The sequence below is a fragment of the Eumetopias jubatus genome, unplaced genomic scaffold (genome assembly GCF_037043125.1).
Source record: "Eumetopias jubatus isolate StellerSeaLion01/CBP00866 unplaced genomic scaffold, mEumJub1_p1.0 scaffold_3, whole genome shotgun sequence".
In the NCBI taxonomy this organism is placed as follows: Eukaryota; Metazoa; Chordata; class Mammalia; order Carnivora; family Otariidae; genus Eumetopias; species Eumetopias jubatus.
This window is the reverse complement of record NW_028274809.1, coordinates 164371707-164395803: the sequence shown is the minus strand read 5'-3', so window position 1 is coordinate 164395803 and position 24097 is coordinate 164371707. Positions and strand designations below refer to the sequence as shown.

General features: G+C 37.5%; 1 protein-coding gene and 1 pseudogene across 2 annotated transcripts in view; both read right to left on the bottom strand.

Moving 5' to 3' along the window:
- The window catches only part of SCEL (sciellin), a 301851-nt gene that overhangs the window by 222872 nt on the left and 54882 nt on the right, over positions 1 to 24097 (bottom strand). The gene's annotated exons all lie outside the window — the stretch shown is intronic.
- Positions 20419 to 24097, bottom strand: part of LOC114211528 (clusterin pseudogene) — a 56038-nt pseudogene continuing 52359 nt past the window's right edge.

Below are 24097 nucleotides of genomic sequence, written 5' to 3'. Positions count from 1 at the left end.
TTTATTTCTCCTCCAGTGCTCTCTGTCCTCTTAATTACATATTTCAATTGCCTTAACATTGCTTCTCTTGGGAATTTTCCATTAACCAATCAATCTGTCCATTAGGATATTTTCCCTGATATAATATTGCACTTCTGCTTTCATTTGCTATTTTCCCCCCATTAGTGCTAATTAGGTCTCTTTGGATCAGAGAAAATAATTCTGTGCCATCTTGGCATTCTCTCTCAAATGCTGTACACAATGATGCAAAGCTTTATTTATTATGCATTGCATACTTTTAAATTGTCCTGAATAATTCTGTGTGAGATTGTAATTACGTTGACTGGCCCGTCTTTGAAAGTTCTTGAAGTTTCTGAGGTTTTCAAAGCTAAGGTATTTAAAATTTACTATAATTTTTAGAAAAAAAGTTGGTTTCCACACCAATGACTCCTGACTGTAGCCAGAGAAGAAAGAAAGGAAAAAAGAAAGAAAAGGGAAGAAAGGCGGGAGAAGGGAGGGAGGAAAGGAAGAAATGTCTTTTGCTTAAACCACCTTTGACATTCAATAAATACTGGCTATTGATAAGTACAGTATTGATGGATGATGGAGGGAAGAAATACAAATATGTCTTACTTCCATAGAATTTAATGTGTGACATGGGTTGCTGTATAATTTAAGTAGCTATGAGAATCCATGTTTGATTTCTTATAATAATTGCTAAATTACAAGTCAGTGCATAAAAAAATAAGTGATGGGACTATTTTAGGTAAAAAGAGGCAAAAAAATATCTAACAATTAAATATAACGTGAGAAACTAGGTTGAATCCTGTTCTAAACAAACCAACTGTAAAGAAATGTTTTTAAGACAATTGGGGCAATTCAATTACAGACTGGGTGTTACATGATGCCAAGGAGTTATTGTCAATTTGTGAGGTATGATAATGGCACTGTGATTGTGTAATAAAATTTCTATCATTCTATTGACACATACTGAGTTAGGAATGAAATGGTATGCTGTCTGAGATTTGCTGTAATGCATTTTTAGCAAAGAAAAAAAGGGACGTGGGAAAATGAAGTAAATAAAGTAAAACTCTGATAATTGTTCACTGTTCTAAATAATACATATGTGGAGTTTCATTATTGCATTTTCTACTTTTGTGTATGCTTAAAATCTTCATAACATAAAAATTTTTTAGATAATACAAAAGTAATATATATTCAATATGTAAAATACAAATAATACAAGACATGTGTAAGTCAAAATGCAAAAATCCTCCCTCACCACCACCCACGAGAGGAAACCACTATTAATCGGGTGTGTATATCAACATGGTGTGTATATCAACATGTATATTCAACATATACCTATATAGAGATACATAATTTTTCCACAGAAATGCCTTTTTACCTTTCCTTTATTAAAACTATATCTTGAACATCTTTCCATGTTGGGAAATTGAGATCTGTGTTCTTAGTAACTGATGCAGAGTATTCCATTGTTTGGATATTTTGCATGGAGACTATTTTTACAATTCCATATGGATGAATATTTAGTCTGTTCCTAGTTTTTAACTATTAGCAAATTTACAAGGAACTTCTTTGTGCATGCCTCTTTGTGCATTTGTGTGACCATGTCTATAGGATGAAGTTTTAGAATTAGAATTGAGAGGCCATCTAAATTAGTGTAGAAGGGTGTGGAACACTCCAGGCAGGTTCCCTGGGTCCTAATCTCAGCACTATCACTGATGATCTGAGTGATCTTGGGCATCTGTTTAATTCTCTGTATGTCAGATTTTCCTTCTACAAATAGGATTAATGATAATTATATTCATTTCATAACATTGTGAGAATAAATAATACACATGAAGTGTTTAGAAGAGCTGTGAACTCTTCCTAGTTCCTGCTAATATTTGGTCTTTGACCCTGTTTCCTGACACAAAGCTCCTAAAATTCTTGTAATTTCCTGAGTGATAGGAGTGTCTGACCCAGAACTCTTAAATCCTCCAGGATTTCCTAGGTCACAGAAGCATCTTTTGTTCTAATGAGGTGATTCTTTGTGGGCTCCTGGAGGGAGGCTGGCCACTGCCAAGATGAAGCCATGATTAAAAGCTTGTAACCTTCAGTCCCACTCCCCTCCCATTACCCATTCTCTGGAGAGGGGAGAGACACTGGAAGATGAGTTAATAATCAATCGTGCCTACGTGATGAAACCCGCATAAAAATCCCTAAAGTACAGGGTGTGGAGAGCTTCTGGATTGGTGAATATATCCCATGCCATGAGGGTGGCACACCCCAACTCCAAGGGGAAAGAAGTTTCTGTACCTAAGACCTTTCCAGACCTCACCCTTGCACCTCTTCATCTGGTTATTCATCTGTATCCTTTATTACATCTTTTATAATAAACTGGTAAATATAAGTAAGTGTTTCCCCGAGTTCTGTTGGCCAGGCTAGCAAATTATTGAACCCAAGGAGGAGATCATGGGAACTTTCAATTTACAGCTGGTCAGTCAGAAGTAGAGGTTAGCAACCTGGGATTTGCTATTGATGTCTGAAATGGGGCAAGTTTTGTGGGACTGAGCCCTTAACTTGTGGGATCTGACACTAACTCCAGGTAGTTTGAATTGTACCTACTTCAGGTACAACTGAATTGTACAACACTCAGCTGGTGTTAGAATTGATTCGTATGGGAAAAAAAAAACAAATGCCCGGTCACAGAAATGTTCTGTGTGAATGTAATGAGTAGGGAAAGAGTTTTCCTATAGTTGATAGAGTATTTTTTCCTTCTTTTAAAACAGCTCATGACACATACAAGAAGTGTTCAATAAATGTCAGTTATTGTTAATGTAGATTTGGTTGATTTACATTCCCACCAATAGTAAGAAAATTAATTTTTTAATCTGATGGAGGAAAATCATCTCCTCATTTCAATTTCCATTTTCTTAATACTAACTGAGATTGAACATTTGTTTATAGATTTCCTTGCTACATTTATATTATTTCTGTGAAATATTAATTAATATTCTTAGCCCATTTTCCCACTGAGATAAAACCTGGTGATGGCACATCCCAGAGAGATGAACAGCCACATACAAGTTCTAGTCACACCTGAATTTCCAGCTAAGAGAATCTGCATACTTTAGCTTCACCGTGACCTAAAGAAATTCCAGAGGATATCCATTTCCAGCTATATATCAGACTGACACTCCCACCAAGAAGCTAAACAAAATCTCATTTTTAAAAAATCAGCTATTTGAAGGTACTACAAAGCAATGGCTTTAAAAGGGCCAGCATCACAGAGGGAAACACATAGAAGAGAAGTTCATAGAAGAGAAGCTCAACATTCTCCTAAATTTGCTCCTTGAGAAACTTGCCAATACTTAAGCACCATAGCGCTTAGTGGCCAAGCAGAGCATTAGCTTTCAAGCTCAGAGTATTCAGCATGTTCACAGGGATGAAAAGATAAAAGCTGATGCTCAATAACCATCAAGGTAAACACTCAGCTTTGCATTAAACCCCAGAAAGGCTATGTCCCAGGATTGAGACAAACAAAAATATGATGAAGTTTACATGGACTGAAATTCCACCACAAATCATCTTAATGGTTGATTAAATCAAGAAAATCTACCCTTACATAAAAAGCCTACTAACAGAAAAGTAAATCCTCTCTGGAAGGAATATAAAATCATCCAAATGTCTATAATTTTTTATGCCTAATATCCAGCATTCAACAGTTACTAGGCATCTCAGAAGACAAGACCAAATTACCAACAACTAAAAGCCAAAACAACAACAACAAAGTAGACAACAAAATGAATTCACAGATAACCAAATAATGGAATTATCTATGGCAAAGAAACAAAAAACATTTCCTTCAAATAGGTAACAATAATACTGACACTGATATATCATAAATATTGAAAGAAGATAATTGTCAAGCTACATTCCTATACCCCCAAAAAGTGAAGGAGTTCTGCAAGATGAAGAAGAGATTTTTTGCATGATAATGTGAATATACTTAACACTACTGAAATATACATTTAAAAATGGCTAATGTGGTAAATTTTATATTGTGCATTTTACCACAATTTTTTTAAGTGAAGAAGAGAGAAAAAAAGTAAAAGAAGATGATGACTTTTCTGGTATACAAATTGTACCTCAATAAAGTTGTTTTTTTAAAAACATGAAGAAGAAATGCACTTGAAAGCAAACAAAAACTGAGAGAACGCATCATTAGCAGACCAGTATTAAAAGCAATATTAAACATATTTCTTCAGACATGAGAAAAATAATCCCAGGTAGAAACACAGAAGTGCAAGACAGAATGAAAAGCAACAGAAAGAAACTATAAATAACTGTAATGGCAGAAAACAATAATAATATTCCAAGAGGGAGTTAAAATATACATATATGGAAATAGAAGAAAAAATGCAGAAGTGTATTATATAGAGTGAAAGTGTTCTAAAGTCTTGACATTACAAGGGAGTGATAAAAGCACTAAGTTTTGTAGACTCTACTAAGTCAAGAATGCATGCTGTCATGTTGATAGAAACATTATAAAATCATGCATAATCAACAATTCATAAAGGAGAAAATAGACTGATAAAATATTTCATCAGTTCAAAAGAGGCAAGAAAGAGGAAAAAACAGAGGGACAAATGGAAAACAAATAATAAAATGCTAGATTTAAAACCAAAAATATCAGTAATTTGGATGTAATTCTCCAATTGAAAAGACCATCAGACTGGATTAAAATATAAAACTCAACTATATATTTCTTACAAGAGACACACCTTAAACACAAGGACACGGGTTAAAAACAAAATATTGGGAAAATGTATACAATGCAAAAACACAACAAAAGTTGCTAGAGCTAACTAATATCAGGAAAAAAAAGAACCAGTACTAGAGGGAGAAAATATTTTATAAAGATAAAAGGGTCAATCCACCAGATTGACTTATAAATGTGTGTGTGCTTCTAATAAAACAGCCTTGAAAGAAGCAAAAATTGATGGAATCAAAGAAAAAATGGATGCATCACAATTAGGTTTGAAGATCTGACTACACCTTTCTCAGTAAAGGAAAAAACAAGCAAGAAAAAAATCATCAGATTGGAAGATTTTAAGAACATGATTAATGAGCCTCATTTAACTGCTATATACAATACAATAGCATACATATTTTTTCAAGTGCACATAAACCATTTGCCAAAATTAACCAAGCAATCAAGTCTCAACAAATTTCAAAGCATTTAAATTATTAATCTTATAAAACAAGACTGAAAATCAATAATTAAAAAAATACCTAGAAAGGGCCCAAATATTTGATAAAAAGTAGTTTGTCTCTAAATAACCCATTGGTCAAAGAATCACTCACAAAATTTTTGAACTGAATTGTAACAGAAACTGATGTATCAAAATCTGTGAGATGTAATTAAAACTGTGCTCAGAGTGAAATTTTGAGCCTTAAATGCTGATATGAGGGAAATAAGGAGCTACAATTCAATGATCAATAAATGAACATACCTTAATTTGTGCACTTTACAGTATGTAAATTCTACTTCAATTTTTTTAAGTTTCCTTAACAACTTTTTTTTTAAGAAAAAGAAAATCCATAAGGTCCAGTTTCTGGTTCTACAGGTACTCAAAGGATCTCCCCATCCGTCAATGTGCTTGATAAACCAGTCAGTTCTAGCCCCACCTTAGCATGTATTTGAAATCCTATGCATACCCTAATCTCCCAGGGTTTGGGGTGGGGGGTCTATTTTACATACAAACTAAGATCAGATTAGCCTCTTTTTTTTTAAAAGGTTTTTTTTTTATTTTATTATGTTATGTTAATCACCATACATTACATCATTAGTTTTTGATGCAGTGTTTCATGATTCATTGTTTGCATATAACACCCAGTGCTCCATTCAGTACGTGCCCTCTTTAATACCCATCACCAGGTTAACCCATCCGCCCACTCCCATCCCCTCTAGAACCCTCAGTTTGTTTCTCAGAGTCCATCTCTCATGGTTTGTCTCCCCCTCTGATTTCCCCCTCTTCATTTTTCTCTTCCTGTTATCTTTTTTTTTTTTTAACATATGATGTATTATTTGTTTCAGAGGTACAGGTCTGTGATCCAACAGTCTTACACAATTCACAGTGCCCACCATAGCACATACCCTCCCCAATGTCTATCACACAGCCACCCCATCCCTCCCACCCCCCACCACTCCAGCAAACCTCAGTTTGTTTCCTGAGATTAAGAATTCCTCATATCAGTGAGATCATATGATGCATGTCTTTCTCTGATTGACTTATTTCGCTCAGCATAATACCCTCCAGTTCCATCCACGTCATTGCAAATGGCAAGTTTCATTCCTTTTGATGGCTGCATAATATTCCATTTTATATATATATATATATATATATATATATATATATATATATATATATATACCACTTCTTCTTTATCCATTCATCTGTCGATGGACATCTTGGCTCTTTCCATAGTTTGGCTATTGTGGACATTGCCGCTATAAATATCGGGGTGCACATACACCTTTGGATCCCTACATTTATATCTTTGGGGTAAATACTCAGTAGTGCAATTGCTGGGTCATATGGTATTTTCAATCTTTGGGATGCAACAAAGCAGACCTAAGAGGAAAGTATACAGCAATACAAGCCTTTCTCAAGAAACAAGAAAGGTCTCAAATACACAACCTAACCCTACATCTAAAGGAGCTGGAGAAAGAACAGCATATAAAGCCTAAACCCAGCAGGAGAAGAGAAATAATAAAGATCAGAGCAGAAATCAATGAACTAGAAACCAAAAGAACAGTAAAATAGATCAACGAAACTAGGAGCTGGTTCTTTGAAAGAATTAATAAGATTGATAAACCCCTGGCCAGACTTATCAAAAAGAAAACAGAAATGACCCAAATAAACAAAATCATTAATGAAAGAGGAGAGATCACAACCAACACCAAAGAAAGACAAACAATTATAAGAACATATTATGAGCAACTCTATGCCAGCAAATTAGATAATCTGGAAGAAATGGATGCATTCCTAGAGATATATCAACTACCAAAACTGAACCAGGAAGAAATAGAAAACCTGAACACACCTAAAACCACTAAGGAATTGAAGCAGTCATCAAAAATCTCCCAACAAAAAAAGCCCAGGGCCAGATGGCTTCCCAGAGGGATTCTACCAAACACTTAAAGAAGAATTAATACCTATTCTTCTGAAACTGTTCCAAAAAATAGAAATGGAAGGAAAACTTCCAAACTCATTTTATGAGGCCACCATTACCTTGATCCCAAAACCAGACAAAGACCCCAACAAAAAGGAGAATTACAGACCAATATCCTTGATGAACATGGCTGCAAAAATTCTCACCAAAATACTAGCCAATAGGATCGAACAGTACATTAAAAGGATTATTCACCACGACCAAGTGGGATTTATCCCTGGGCTGCAGGTTGGTTCAACATCGGCAAATCAATCAATGTGATACAATACATTAATAAAAGAAAGAACAAGAACCATATGATCCTCTTGATAGATGCAGAAAAAGCATTTGACAAAGTACAGCATTCTTTCTTGATCAAAACTCTTCAGAGTGTAGGGATAGAGGGTACATACCTCAATATAATAAAAGCCATGTCATTCTCAGTGGGGAATAACTGAGAGCTTTCCCCCTAAGGTCAGGAACACGGCAGGGATGTCCACTATCACCACTGCTATTCAACATAGTACTAGAAGTCCTAGCCACAGCAATCAGACAACAAAAAGAAATAAAAGGCATCCGAATCGGCAAAGAAGAAGTCAAACTCTCACTCTTTGCAGATATGATACTTTATGTGGAAAACCCAAAAGACTCCACCCCAAAACTACTAGAACTCATACAGGAGTTCAGTACAGTGGCAGGATATAAAATCAATGCACAGGAATCAGTGGCATTTCTATACACCAACAACAAGACAGAAGACAGAAAAATTAAGGAGTCGATCTCATTTACAATTGCACCCAAAACCATAAGATACCTAGGAATAAATCTAACCAAAGAGGCAAAGAATCTGTACTCAGAAAACTATAAAATACTCATGAAAGAAACTGAGGAAGACACAAAGAAATGGAAAAACGTCCCATGGATTTGAAGAACAAATACTGTGAAGATGTCAATGCTACCTAGGGCAATCTACACATTTAATGCAATCCCTACCAAAATACCACCCACTTTTTTCAAAGAAATGGAACAAATAATCCTAAAATGTGTATGGAACCAGAAAAGACCCCGAATAGCCACAGGAATGTTGAAAAAGAAAAGCAAAGCTGGGGGCATCACAATTCTGGACTTTAAGCTCTATTACAAAGCTGTCATCATCAAGACAGTATGGTACTGGCACAAGAACAGACACATAGATCAATGGAACAGAATAGAGAGCCCAGAAATGGACCCTCAACTCTATGGTCAACTAATCTTTGACAAAGCAGGAAAGAATGTCCAGTGGAAAAAAGACAGTCTCTTCAACAAATGATGTTGGGAAAATTGGACAGCCACATGCAAAAGAATGAAACTGGACCATTTTCTTACACCACACACAAAAATAGACTCCAAATGGTTGAAAGACCTAAATGTGAGACAGGAGTCCATCAAAATCCTAAAGGAGAACACAGGCAGCAACCTCTTCGACCTCAGCTGCAGCAACTTCTTCCTAAAAACATCACCAAAGGCAAGGAAAGCAAGGGCAGAAATGAACTATTGGGACTTAATCAAGATAAAAAGCTTTTGCACAGCAAAAGAAACAGTCCACAAAACCAAAAGACAACCGACAGAATGGGAGAAGATATTTGCAAATGACATATCAGATAAAGGGCTAGTATCCAAAATCTATAAAGAACTTATGAAACTCAACACCCAAAGAACAAATGATCCAATCAAGAAATGGGCAGAAGACATGAACAGACATTTTTCCAAAGAAGACATCCAAATGGCCAACAGACACATGAAAAAGTTCTCAACATTGCTCGGCATCAGGGAAATCCAAATCAAAACCTCAAAGAGATACCACCTCACACCAGTCAGAATGGCTAAAATTAATAAGTCGGGAAACGACAGATGTTGGCAGGGATGCAGAGAAAGGGGAACCCTCCTACACTGTTGGTGGGAATGCAAGCTGGTGCAGCCAGTCTGGAAAACAGTATGGAGGTTCCTCAAAAAACTGAAGATTAGTCTCTTTACAACCACTCTGCAGTAGGAAAGAATACCCAAATACTCCATGGGTCAGGCTCAACATTCCAGACACACACAGACACGGGGCCAACAGAAAAAAACCAGTTTTTTCTGGGCCAGGCTCTGGGCCAACAGAAAAAACCAGTTACTCTGCAGATATTCACCTCACCACACCCATTCTTCAAGAAATATCTGCTCAGCATATGCACTATCACCTAGCCTCAAAACAAGTTTGCCAAGTATGAAATTACATAGGCACTATCTTCAAAAGTTTCTGACCTCTTTTCTTAATATAATAAAATACAAAGTTAAAACTCATTACTTGCAGGTTCAAAATAATGAAGCAGCTTTTCATTAACTATAATCTCCCATTTGACATGACTACTGTACTTTATTCATTAAACTAAATATTGTTTTGAGAGAACAATGTTAGTGTTTTGGTTCTAGAATTTAATAACTAATGCACTGAAAGAGAATTTTCATAAGGTACTTATGAATTTTTGTTTAAAAAAATCTTCTGACTGTGGGTGATATTATAAAGGTATTCAAATTTATTCCCCCATGAATAGAATTAGATTATCTGTGAGCACTCATTAGGAAGACTTCATTGAAAACATTGGATTAACATATTATCAATATGATATAATTCTCAGCCATACTAAATATTCAAGAGCTTTAACTTTTTTTTTTTTTGCACTTTCTTTTTAAACACTAGTGTGACACTGGTCCATTTATGCAGTTTTGTTACATAAAATGCAGGTAACTACTTCTTCATTGAAATTAACAAGTTCATTTTGAATAGTCTTCTACTTGTTGAAACATTAGAAATAATACTTTTGATAACTCTGAAGTCAATGCTCCCTATTGAGTGTAAGCAATGTACTTCCTTGAACAAGGAGGGACAAAGAAATCTCACCCTGTCCTGCACCTATGTTCTTGTGGAAGCAGTTTGCCTCTGCAGTTATTAACATGACTCCTTCTCTAGTGGAGAAAATCAGAAAAAAAAGGCTCTGCTCTAGGGGCGCCTGGGTGACTCAGTCGTGTAAGCATCTGCCTTCGGCTCAGGTCGTGATCCCGGGGTTCTGGGATCGAGCCCTGCGTTGGGCTCCCTGCTCAGCGGGAAGCCTGCTTCTCCCTCTCCCTCTCCCCTTGCTTGTGTTCCCTCTCTCGCTGTGTCTCTCTCCGTCGAATAAATAAAATCTTTAAAAAAAAAAAAAGGCTCTGCTCTAGACATTTGTTTTTGGGAGGTTTGCAAGGCCCAAGTCAATATCCACGGCCTTATGAGGGACTGTCAATGGAAAATACTCCTTCTGCCCACAAAACCCACAAAGGATTCCCTCTGGAAGTTTGCATAGCTTGGCAAGCAGGGCAGATGACTGATAGGAGGAGTTTGGGGCAGATACTTAATCCCTGATATTGATGATTGCCCAAGTGAAGATCTGTGCTCTTTTTGCAATACTTATGCATCAAGCATCACCCTTTATTGAGAGCAAATATCTCCCCACCTCCATATATTTCCTGACCTCTCATCTCCCTTGCACATCTAAACTTTTAGAAGAGGCAGTGTGCACACTCCTACTGCTTCCTGTCTGAATTCTTTACCCATTTTTTAATGCATCCTTGGAAATTACCAATACCTTTCTCTCTGTCAAAGCTAACACTCTTTTTTAAAACAATTATTTTTCAAAAAAGTGCTACTTATTTCTGTGCTCCTTCCTCAAAATAGATTGAATTATGGAATCAAATATCTGGCAGTTTGCAGGTAGAGCCCAAAATACAGATAAAAAGCCCTAAATGTTATTCAATGCTTTAAGAAACTATTTTAAAAACTGTTGTAGAGTGGATAAAAAAACAAGACCCACTTATATGCTACCTACAAGAGACTCATTTCAGACCTAAAGACACATGCAGATTGAAAGTAAGAGGATGAAGAAACATTTATCATGCAAATGGATGTCAAAAGAAAGCCTGAGTAGCAATACTTATATTGGATAAAATAGACTTTAAAACAAAGACTGGAAAAAGAGACAGACACTATATAATAATACAAGGGATAATCCAACAAGAAGATAAAAACAATTGTAAATATTTATGCATCTAACATGGGAGCACCCAAACATATAAAATAGTTAATGACAAACATAAAGCAACTAATTGATAGTAATACAATAATAGTAGGGGACTTTAACACTCCACTTAGATCTTTGAACAGATCATCCAAACAGAAAACCAACAAGGAAACAGTGCCTTTGAAGGACACACTGGGCTAGATGGATCTAACAGATATATTCATCAGAACATTCCATCCTAAAACAGCAGAATACACATTCTTTTCAAGTGCACATGTAACATTCTCTACAATAGATCACATATTAGGCCACAAAACAAGCTTCAACAAATTCAAAAAGATTGCAGTCATACCATGAATATTTTCTGACCATATTGCTATGAAACTAGAAATCAACCACAAGAAAAAATCAGGAAAGACCACAAATACATGAAGTGTTAAATAACATGCTACTAAACGATGACTGGCTCAACCAAGAAATGAAAGAAAAAAAATCAAAAAGTACATGAAGATGAATGAAAATTAGAATACAATGGTCCAAAACCTTTGGGAAGCAGCAAAAGCTGTTCTAGGAGAGAAATTTATAATAAATACAGGCCTACCCCAAGAAGCAAGAAAAATCTCAAATAAACAATGTAACATTACACCGAAAGGACATAGAAAAATAACAACAAACCAAACCTAAAACCAGCTGAGGAAAGGAAATAATAAAGATTAGAGCAGAAGTAAATGATACAGAAACTAAGAAAACAATATAACAGATCAATGAAACCCAAAGCTGGTTCTTTGAAAGATCAACAAAATTGATAAGCCTTTAGCCAGACTCATCAAAAACAAGAGATGATTCAAAAAACAAAATCAGAAATGAAAGAGGAGAAATAAGAGCCAACACCACAGAAATACAAACAATTGTGAGAGAATATTATGAAATACATGCCAACAAATTAGACGAGCTAGAAGAAAAGGATAAATTCCTAGAAATGTATAATCTACCAAAACTGAAGCAGAAAGAAATAGAAAATTAGGACAGACTGATTGCCAGCAATGAAATTGAATCAGTAATCAAAAACCTCCCAACAAGGAAAAGTTCAGAACCAAACGGTTTCATGGGCAAATTCTACCAAACATTTAAAGAAGAGTTAATAACTATTTTTCTCAAACTATTCCAAAAAAATAGAAGAAAACAGGAAACTTCCAAATTCATTCTATGAGGCCAATATCACCCTAATACCAAAACCAGATAAAGACACCACAAAAAAAGAGAATTACAGGCCCTTATCTCCGATGAACATAGATGCAAAAATCCTCATCAAAATATCAGCAAACTAAATCCAACAGTACATTAAAAATATCATTCACCACGATCAAGTGGGATTTATTCCTGTGAAGCAAGTGTGGTTCAATATTCGTAAATCAATCAACAAGATACATCACATCAAGAGTGGATAAAAACCATATGATCATTTCAACAGAGGCAGAAAAAGCATTTGATGAAGTACAACATTCATTCATGATAAAAAAAAAAGAAAACCCTCAACAAAATGGGTTTAGAGGGAACATACCTCCACATAATAAAGGTCATATATGAAATATATGTGAATATATTTCACATATATGTGAATATCATAGTGAACATCATACTCAATGATGAAAAACAGAGCTTTTCCCCTAAGGTCAGGAACTAGACAAGGATGTCCGGTCTCACTACTTTTATTCAACATAGCACTGGAAGTCCTAGCTACAGCAATCAGACAACAAAGGAAATAAAAGGCATCCAAATTAGTAAGGAAGAAGTAAAACTCTCACTATCTGCAGATGACATGATACTATATATAGAAAACCCTAAAGACTCCACCAAAAAACTACTAGAACTGATAAATGAATGCAGGATACAAATTTTGTCACAGTATACAAAATCAATGTGCAGAAATCTGTTGCATTTTTATACCTTAATAAAAAAGCAGCAGAAAGACAAATTTAAAAAAAAATCCCATTTATAATTGCACCAAAAATAATCAAATACGTAGGAATAAAGCTAATGAAAGAGGTGAAAGACCTGTACCCTGAAAATTATAAAACACTGATGAAAGAAATTAAAGATGATACAAAGAAATGAAAAGACCTCCTATGCTCATGGATTGGAACAACAAATATTGTTAAAATGCCTATACTACTCAAAGCAATCTGTAGATTTAATGCAATCCTTATCAAAATACCAAAAGCATTTTCCACAGAACTAAAATAAACAATTCTAAAATTTATATGGAACAACAAAGAATAACCAAATAATAACCAAAGCAATTTTGAAAAAGAAAAGCAAAGTTGGAAGTATCACAATCCCAGACATCAAGTTATACCACAAAGCTGTAGTAATCAAAACAGTATAGTACTGGCAAAAAAGTAGACAAATCAATGAAAGATCAATAAAACAGAATAGAAAACCCAGAAATAAACCCACAATTATATGGTCAATTAATCTTCAACAAAAGAAGCAAGAATATGCAATGGGAAAAAGTCTTTCAACAAATGGTGTTGGGAAAACTGGACAGCCACATGCAAAAGAATAAAACTGTACCACTTTTTTTTAAAAGATTTTATTTATTTATTTGACAGAGAGAGACACAGTGAGAGAGGGAACACAAGCAGGGGGAGCAGGAGAGGGAGAAGCAGGCTTCCTGCCAAGCAGGGAACCTGATGCGGGGCTCGATCCCAGGACCCTGGCATCATGACCTGAGCCGAAGGCAGACGCTTAATGACTGAGCCACCCAGGTGCCCCTGCACCACTTTCTTATACCATACACAAAAATAAATTCAAAATGGATTAAAGACCTAAATGTGAGACATGAAACATAAAAATCCTTGAAGACAAGCACAAGCTGTAATTTCTCTGACATCGGTCATAGTAGCATTTTTCTAGATATGTCTCCTGAGCTAAAGGAAATAAAAGCAAAACTAAACTATCGGGACTACATCAGAGTAAAAACTTCTGCATAGGTAAGGAAACAATCAACAAAACTAAAATGCAACCTACAGCATGGGAGAAGATACTTGCAAATGACATATCAAATAAAGGGTTAATATCCAAAATATAAAAAGAACTGATATAACTCAACACCCAAAAGAACAATCCAATTCAAAAATGGACAGAATACATGAGCAGACATTTCTCCAAAGACATACAGATGGCCAAGAAACACAAGAAAAGATGCTCAACATCACTCATCATCAGGGAAATGCAAATCAAAACTACAATGAGCTATCACCTCATACCTGTCAGAACAACTAAAATTAATAACACAGGAAACAACAGATATTGGCAAGGATGTGGAGAAAGGAACCCACCTGCACCACTGGTGGGAACAAAAATGGGTGCAGCCACTGTGGAAATGGTATGGAGATGTCTCAAAGAGTTAAAAATAGAACTACCCTATGACCCAGCAATTGCAGTACTAGGTATTTACCCAAAGTATACAAAAATGCTGATTCAAAGGGGCACATGTACCATGATGTTTATAGCAGCATTATCAGTGATAGCCAAATTATGGAAAAAGCTCCAGTATACATCAACTGATGAATGGATAAAGAAGATGTGGTATACACATACACACAATGGAATACTACTCAGCCATAAAAAGAATGAAATCCTGCCATTTGCAATGATGTGGATGGAGCTAGAGAGTATTGTGTTTAGCAAAATAAGTCAGAGAAAGACAAAGGCCATATGATTTCACTCATATGTGGAATTTAAGAAACAAAACAAACAAGCAAAGGAAAAGAGAGAGAGAGAGAGAGAAAAACCAACAAACAGACTCTTAACCATAGAAAACAAATGAATGGTTACCAGATGGGAGATGTGTGGGTGGATGGGTGAAATAGGTGATGGGGATTAAGGAGTGCACTTGCTGTGATGAGCACTGAGTATTGTATGGAAGTGTTGAATCACTATATTGTACACCTGAAACTCATTTACACTGTAAGTTAACTTTATTGGAATTTTTTAAAAAACTCATAAACAACAATGTTTTATCATTTATTTATTTATTTGTTAATGTTTCATTAAAGTAGCTCTAATACCATGGTAACTCATTCTTAGCTAAAAGATATATTTCAAAAGAAAAAATGCTCTTTTTTTTTTGAAAGCTAGACAGGGAGCAAGTCAAATGATAACATCTTATGTTTATACAGTATCCTAGGGACACCTCCTTTTCATATACATTTGGTGATTTAATCTTACAAATAGCCACATAAGGTAGGCAATGCAAGCTTTATAATTTGTCTTTAGCACCAGAACCATCAGAATCTTGTGGTCAATACATTGTTCTTGTACTTTCACTTTAACGCACACTCTGCCTTTTTGAGCATTCATAGCAACTCAAATATTCATAGCAACAATCCATCACCCTAGATAATATCTAAGCAGTACTAAACAAACATGACATTTTCATTTTCTGTAACATCTTTAAACCAGAAAGGAAGACGGTAAATATAAATTCAGTCCAAAGACTGTAAGACCTAAAAGATATAATAGACCTGTCCTCCTCAGGGGAAAATGTCCAAAAATTGTCATTAGCGCATGCCCCAGAGTCTGCTATTTATTGACATGTATGGGTTCATATCCCTCCGCTAAGGGGAGAACTCACGGAAAAAAGTCACCATGGGTTTACCTGGGTATGCTGGTTTGTAGCCTCATTCTAAAGTCAAAGGGGAAAAGTGCTAACATCTCAAAATGTGGGTATATATGAAATAAAGAGGCCACTTCTACTCCCTCTACACCCTCTAGCCCTTGAAGACAGAGTTTGGACTTAGTTCCATGATGAGGAAATCCTCACAAGATCAGCTTGTCTAGAGAAGGGTACAAAGATAATCAAGATAGCCACTATTGTCCATGATTGGAGCTGGTCTGAGAAACCTAAAACTGAGTGGTTGAGTTTCTCTACCACTTGAGAATATGTGATGCTCCTATGGCTCTCCAGCCTCATTTACCCTGAAACCTTGAAGGTTCCAGATGCATCATGCTTTCTCTCAATTCACAGGCTTTGCACAAACCTCAATTTAGAAAATCTTCATCTTTATTTGCCTCCCCTCTACTCATCTTTTTTGACACAACTTGATGATCACCTCCTCCAGGAAGCCATCTTTTACATTCTGTGCCCCTCACTACCACCTTGTGTACTCCTGGAGAGTCCTATATAGTAATCTTTATACCACAGTTCTTACCACTCTTGATTGCAATCACTTTGTCTAGTTCAGCTATGGTATTCTAAATTATCAGAGGTGTTGTCTTATCTTTGTATTCCCAAAACCTAGCATAGAGCCTGGCATACAATATACACCGAATGAAAAGGAATGCTTACCCCAACTCCTTCCCAGAACTTCTGATACCTTCCAGTCCCTCAGTTTGATAGTGTATATAAATCTCCTCTCTGAATTACTGCATTTAGCTTTAGCTCTACTCTTGCTTATACTCATCCCAGACTTGGCTAAGAGGCTCTTAACCAACCCAGCCCGGTGGGAACCCTCCCTGTTAGAGAAATTTTGTTCTCTAGCCAAAGGAGGGAGACACAGACGGTGCCAGTCTTGCTCCAGGTGCTCCTAACAACACTGCTATCACCAGGCACAGAACAGACTGGGTTATAGTTTGCAGGTTCTTTATAGCTCCCTGTCCACCTAGTTTGTTCTGTTAAAGCAGTCTGGTCAGGCACTCGTCTGGTGCTTTGTTTTGCTTATAGTTGTCCTACTTACCCTGAGCCACAGATAAGCCTGAGTAGTCCTACCTGTATTTGCTTTTCCCATTCTCTGCCACCAAGCTAAACATTTCTTTTGCTTTCCTGTGCTTCTAATCAGGTGGTCTTTCATCTTAACTAGCTGTCCTAAGAACTAATGTGGCCTAGAATTCCTAATGTCACCTCATTCTACCTGCTTCTCTTGGGTTGCTTTTGAACTTGGTTTATGACGGCCAGCTTTGAGACCAAGGCCTATATTTTGGGTTTTTTTTTTCACTCATGTTGCCTTTTTTATTCCAAATTCAACTTCCAGAAGCATGTCCCCCACTGCCTATATATAAGATTATATAAGTGTATTATATAAGAATAATCAAACTGAAAGGCGACATATGACTATACATTTCTAAGATAAACTGCTCCTAAATGTTCTCCTTAAAGTAATGAAAATTTGTGGGGTGCTGGGTGACTCAGTCAGCTAAGTGTCTGACTCCTGATTTTGGCTCAGGTCATGATCTCAGGGTCTCGAGATGGAGCTCCACATCAGGCTCTGCGCTCAGCATGGAGCCTGCTTAAGATTCTCTCCCTCTGTCCCTCCCCACTCTCTCTCCCATTCTCTCTCTCAAAAAAAAAGTAATAAAAATTTGTATTTTTGTTGATCCTACCAATAACATTGGTAGAATAACTGATAAGCTATTCAGAGGGTCACAATAATTAGGGCCAAAATTAAGCATCTGAAATAACTTGGGAAATTTCTCCACACACTTTCACATGATCACGCCGTGGCCATTGCATTTCATGGCATATCCATTTTTATAAGTCTATTTATGAGTACAAAGAGGCTTAGCCACCACTGCTTTGGTCTGCCGCTTGGACTGACAGCTGTTATTTTTTTTTTTTTAAAGATTTTATTTATTTGTTTGAGACACAGAGATATAGAGAGAAGGCATGAACAGGGAGAGAGGCAGAGGGAGAGGGAGAGGCAGGCTCCCCACTGAGCAGGGAGCCCGATGCGGGGCTTGATCCCAGGACTCTGGGATCATGACCTGAGCCAAAGGCAGATGCTTAACCATCTGAGCCATCCAGGCACCCCTGACGGCTGTTATTTTAACCACATTCCCCTTTAGAAAGAGCACAATGAATGACATATTGTTTGGAAATTTGTTACTATTGAAGCCACTATTAACTTTTTTGTTTGTTTGGTTGTTTGTTTGTTTTTATTTGTCCAGAGTGATCTCTTAAGGCTCAAATTGTCATACTTTCACCCCAACAGTGAAGGGTTACTTTGTCCCAGGAGCAGAAGCCTATCCTGGAGAAAAGCCTGGACAATAGGACACCAGGAACCCACACACCCTAAAAAGGAAAATATCCTTTTCAGGGCTCAGCCAATGTTCTCGATCAGGGAAAGAACATCATTTTGTTTTAAACACTAATAATGACAATGACTAGGGCCTGCCAGATCTGGGGTTAGAACAACCCAAGGACTTAGCAATTTAAGAACTTGAACTCTTACCTAAAGGTCACTTTTGGAGGAGGGAAAAGAGCCCATTCTGTACGAAAAGTCATGCTCTGGAATAGAAAGGAATCACAAGTGGTTACTTTTTGCCATCATGCTTCTGACCACTTTTGTCTGGGATATGTGCTTACGTGAGCCATCCCTAACTCTTGAGGGCTGCCCACTTCCTAGTCTGTTCACTCATTCAGGTCTACTTCAAACCCAGCTTAGATGGCTTTTCTTGGATAAGACAGATAACCCAGTTCACTTGATATTTGCCTCAGGCCAGCAATGCTTTTCCCTCCAAATTGAACTCTGCCCCACCCTGATCATCTAGTAATGATCCATACCAGGATCCTGATTCAGGTCAAGCCTTGATGACATCCAGGAAAAAAACCTTCCAAACCCATATATCCCTGAAGAGGATGCTTCCTACAAGTGTCAAAAAATTGTTACTACAACAACATTGTTACAGCTCTGAGATTTTACCAAGCTCTGCAAACTGACAAGTTAGTCTGCCATAGTTTTCTGGATAGTGGCAGAAGACACATGACTTTTGGGCTGGAGACAAAAGATTGTGTTATTCATGGCACAGTCAACATCTTGAACTTCATGTTTGTGTTGGTTCCTCTTATCCCTCAAGTTCCATAGGTTACACTGAGCAGCCTAGGCAAATGCTGCTTACCCAATGGGTTTGCATCACAGCTGAGATACCCTGAGCTTGAGAAATCCCAACTTTTTCTTACAAGAGATTGGGCTACAAGAAAACCTGTCCAAAGCTGCTCAAGAGGACAATAATGAAAATAATCACTGGACAGCAAACAGATTGGCCCTCTGCTCCGGAGAGAGATATTATCTCTATCTTCTGTTCACTCTCAGACATCTTTGCAAAGATCATCCAGGGTAGGGTATGTGCTATGGTGAGCGCTGTGAATTGTGCAAGACTGTTGAATCACAGATCTGTACTTGTGAAACAAATAATGCAACATATGTTAAAAAGAAAAAGAAAAAAGAAGATAGCAGGAGGGGAAGAATGAAGGGGAGTAAGTCGGAGGGGGAGACAAACCATGAGAGACGATGGACTCTGAAAAACAAACTGAGGGTTCTAGAGGGGAGAGGGTGGTGGGATGGGTTAGCCTGGTGATGGGTATTAAAGAGGGCACATTCTGCGTGGAGCACTGGGTGTTATGCACAAACAATGAATCATGGAACACTACATGAAAAACTAATGATGTAATGTATGGTGATTAACATAACAATAAAAAATTTTTAAAAAAAGATCATCCAGAACAAAGGGCTATCACTACTTCTGCTCACAAGATGTGCAGAAACATGAAAAAGAGAAACCCACAAAGTAATGAGTATACAATACAAATAGTTCATCCACGGGGCGCCTGGGTGGCTCAGTCATTAGATGTCTGCCTTCAGCTCGGGTCATGATCCCAGGGTCCTGTTATCTAGCCCCACATTGGGCTCCCCACTTGGCAGGAAGCTTGCTTCTCCCTCTCCCACCTCCCCCCACTTGTGTACCTCTCTCACTGTGTCTCTGTCAAATAAATAAAAAATAAAATCTTTAAAAAAAAAACAAATAGTTCATCCATTCTCTATTTCTCTAAATAAGCACACAAGCATATAATGACCTCAATAAAGGTCATTTCTGTTCACCAAGAAAGATTCTCATTTTATTTTATTTAAATGTATGTCATTCTTCTTTTTTTTTTTCAGATTACTGGCAGTTTTATTGAGTTAGTGGGATTTCTTCCCATGATTCATTAACACCGGCATTACAGTGAAGTGTCCAGAGGGAGGAAAGGCAGGGTGAGGGGACAGGAGGGCCTCAAGGCAAGGCCTGGTCACTTGGTGACATGCAGAAATCTCTAAGGGCCTATGGCTCATCTTGGGGGCAACTGAATTCAGACCCTATATTTGGAGAGGTAATGTTCACATCTCATTCTCCCAGTTCCTTTTGTGGTATTCCTGAAGAGCTTTCTCTGCCACAGTCTCCATAAACTTACGATTATACCTGGAGACCTTTGGGACCATAACAGTGATGAAGTCAGAATCAAAGAGTTTTGCAACCACCTTAGTGAGTGAAGCCAGGGGGAACATTGGAGTCAGAAGTCTGGGAACTCATCATAGTGACCTGGAGATAGAATGGGTCTTCACTTTGATTGAGATTAGCCAGATGGGACACCTAGATAAATTGCTCATTCAGCTGCTTCAGCAGAGAGGATGTGTTGAACATCTTCTCCTAGGAGGACTGCAGCAGCTCAGGGTACAGCTTGGTGAACTTCTTAGCAAGCTGGAGGGAACTGTCAAGCTCCTGTCACAGCTGGACCTGAGAGGGGTTGTCAGCCAAACAGTCCACTGACAAGATCTCCTGGCATGTCACACTGGTCCTTCATCCTCAGGCACCCTGTGGAGTTGAGACGGATCTCCTTGCACACAGTATGGTCTTGGTTGTCTTCTGTGAATTCCACTGGAAAGTGGTAGGGAATTCTATGAAGGTTGACATCCATGGCCTTTTGAGCCTGGTGAGTCATGTCAAAGAAGGGCTGAAACATGTCGTGGAAGTTCAAGGGTTAATATACAGGGAAATAGATTCTGTTCTGGGTGATGCAGGACTTGGGATTGAAGAAGACAGGCCTCTCCTGGAATGAGCGGAAGGGTGAGTAGTGGAAGTATCCTGCAGCTCACGGGTGAAGAGTCTGTCCTGGAAAATCTTGTCCATGATGCTGGATGTCCAGTAGAAGCTGTCCTGCATGAGTCCAGAGCATGGGTCTGCTGCTGGTCTTCTCCAGCAGGGAGTCCATGTGGTTGCCATTAACCCAGAAGTAGATGGGAGAACTGGTTCAGGGACAACTTAAGCTGACAGCCAGCCAGGTGGGAACTGCTGTGTACACACAGACATGTGTACAGAACTTCATAAACGTCTGTTTCAAGCAGGGCTTACACTCCTCCCAGAGGGCTACCATGGTATCATTGCACACCCCCTGGGATGCCTGCAGCTTCATTTCAGAATCCTTGGTATCATTTAGGACATCCTCTTTCTTCTTCTTGGCTTCTTCTGAGTTGCTGAGTAGTGATTTGCACTTCTTCATTTATTTGTTCTATTAGAGCTTATCTGTTTTACCCCCTTGAGAGCATTTTTAATTTCCTTATTAATGTACTTACTCCCCTGGGTAGACATTTCCTGGAGCTCTGTGTTTGTAGACCGCCTTGTCTCCCAGAACCCATCCATTCTTCCAGGTCAGCAGCAGCCCCACCAGCAGCAGGAGACTTCATCAGGCCTCCCTCTGCAATCATGGAATCCCAGGAGGTCTCAGTTAGTGGCACCAATTGACCATTCGCTGCTCCAGGCAATGCTGGATGGTAAGCATGGTGAGGCACGTATTTATAGCACTCTGCCTCATATACAAACCCTTTGGGGCTGGCTGCAAACCTTCATGATTCATGCCCAAAGATGTATGTCATTCTTTCAATAATTGACACTCATTTCAATAAATCCTGCAAAACTTAACAGGTGACACTTTAGAACTTACCAAATGCTATTAACTTCATGGAAACAATTTGCTTCAAATATCATTCCACCACTCCACACATAGGATTATTATACAAATTCCTTGATTCTAAAAATCTTTATCCCAAAGACTAAAATGTAAATGACACCAACTTCTGAGGTTGAAATTAGTCAAAATAAGGAGAGAATGCTGAAGAACTGTACTTAAAGACTGTGCTTCCAACTTTATAATAGACAGTTGATTACAGACCTTGGAGAGCATTTAGACATGGATCTAAATCAGAATTAGTTCCACAAGTACTCCCTATCTTTTGTGGCTTCCTTCTTGTAAGTCCCTTGGAATATCTTTTTAAGGATGGGGGCTTTTTCTAAATAAACTAAGTTATTCCAGTCAGATGGCATGAGCAACATTCAAGGAATTCCAAGTATGGTTAAGCAGCATTCTGCAAACTATTCTGGAGAACACAAGTATCTTTCATGACATTAATAAGTATCCTGCTATCCAAAAAAAAAAAAAAATTCCTTGGTCAAGTACATTTTGTAAACTATACATTAAACTGGTTTCTCACTGTAGAATTTTTCAGATCTTCTAATTGGGCTAATGTAGTTCTGATTGGGCTAATAAGGTCCATTTATCATTGAACCTACAGTAGGTGGGTCAGGGATCTAATATGAAACATTTCCCAAACTTTTTCATCATGCAAAATTTTTAACACCAGTTGTTCTTATTAGAGATGCTAGATGCTTTCTATTAGGGGTACTAGAGTTTCATGGAACATGGTTAGGAAAACTCTGGACCACCACTCTTGGACCAACCCAAGCTAGGCATGAAACAGGAAAAGTGAAAGTATTAAGATAGTTGGGAGTTATTTTTGCAGAGGATCTTGAATTATATGCTAAGATATTTGAACTTTATTAAGTAGGCAAAGAGGAAATATTCTGTTGACATTCTTTTTATCTATTTGGTATGTTTAGATGTGGTCATTTTAGTAAGAAACATGTAAAAGACTAGAAACTCTACTTTGTAGTGGATTCCTCCACAGAAGAGAAGATCTACAGAAGAGAATTACCTCTATAAATCCTCCAATTTCAAAACTTAACAGCCTTCACTCTTAAGAAGGTATTCTTTATGTCTAAGAATTCCTGTATAGTAGTTTTAATTAATTTTGCTGTTTTTTCCTGTTCTGTGTTCATTGTTCTTCCTCTCCCCTGAATTCCAGCTCTAGGACTCAATCTTGCAACAGGGACCAGCTAAGACACCAGATCCATTCATGAATTGTCCCAGGCTGAATAAACTCACTCTCTAAGTTTTTATCATTGAGGCTTATTTTCCAAAGTTTGATCATAGTCAGGACTATTGTGAATACTGTAACCAAGTTTTCTTCAGGGAATACTTAATAAGTACCTATGTGATGAAAGGCTTTGTAATAAGTGCCCAGAGAAATAAGAGGATTTAGACACATTTCCCTTAAAACTTGAGTACACTTTTGGATATTTTGCTTTAAGATCAGATTGACTTAATTTCTTTCAAACTTCAATTGATTTGTGCAGCTAGTCAGGGCCAAATGTATAAAGAACAACTCAGCCCATCAGTCAATGAATATTTATTGAGCTCCTACTACATGCCAAACATTATGTTAGGTGCCAGGGATGCAGCAATGTGCAAGACAGGCCTGGTTCCTACCCTCATAGAGTTTATAAATCTAGTTGCTACTAAAGGCAATAAAATGAGTGTGAAATTTTTATTAGTTATCTCCACTAAATGCTTAAAAAAAGTAATTATCATTAGTTATAAAAGGGGATAAAACATATGTGGCACAATGTGAACAATTAGTTAATCTGGGAGGAGGGTATATGGATACTCATTTTACTACTCTTCTGATCTTTTTGTTGAGTTGACATTTTTCAAAATAAGACGTTGAAGGAAAGTTTAATAAGAATAAACTAGTCAGAAAATTAAAAAAAAATTGGAGTCAGATTTCTTCTCTAATCTAATACTTTCTTGTTTAGTTGTAACATTTCAGTGTTCTGGGACTTCTGAGTTGATTACTTCCCTATTAGAGGCCCAAAGGCAGAAGCCAAAGCAT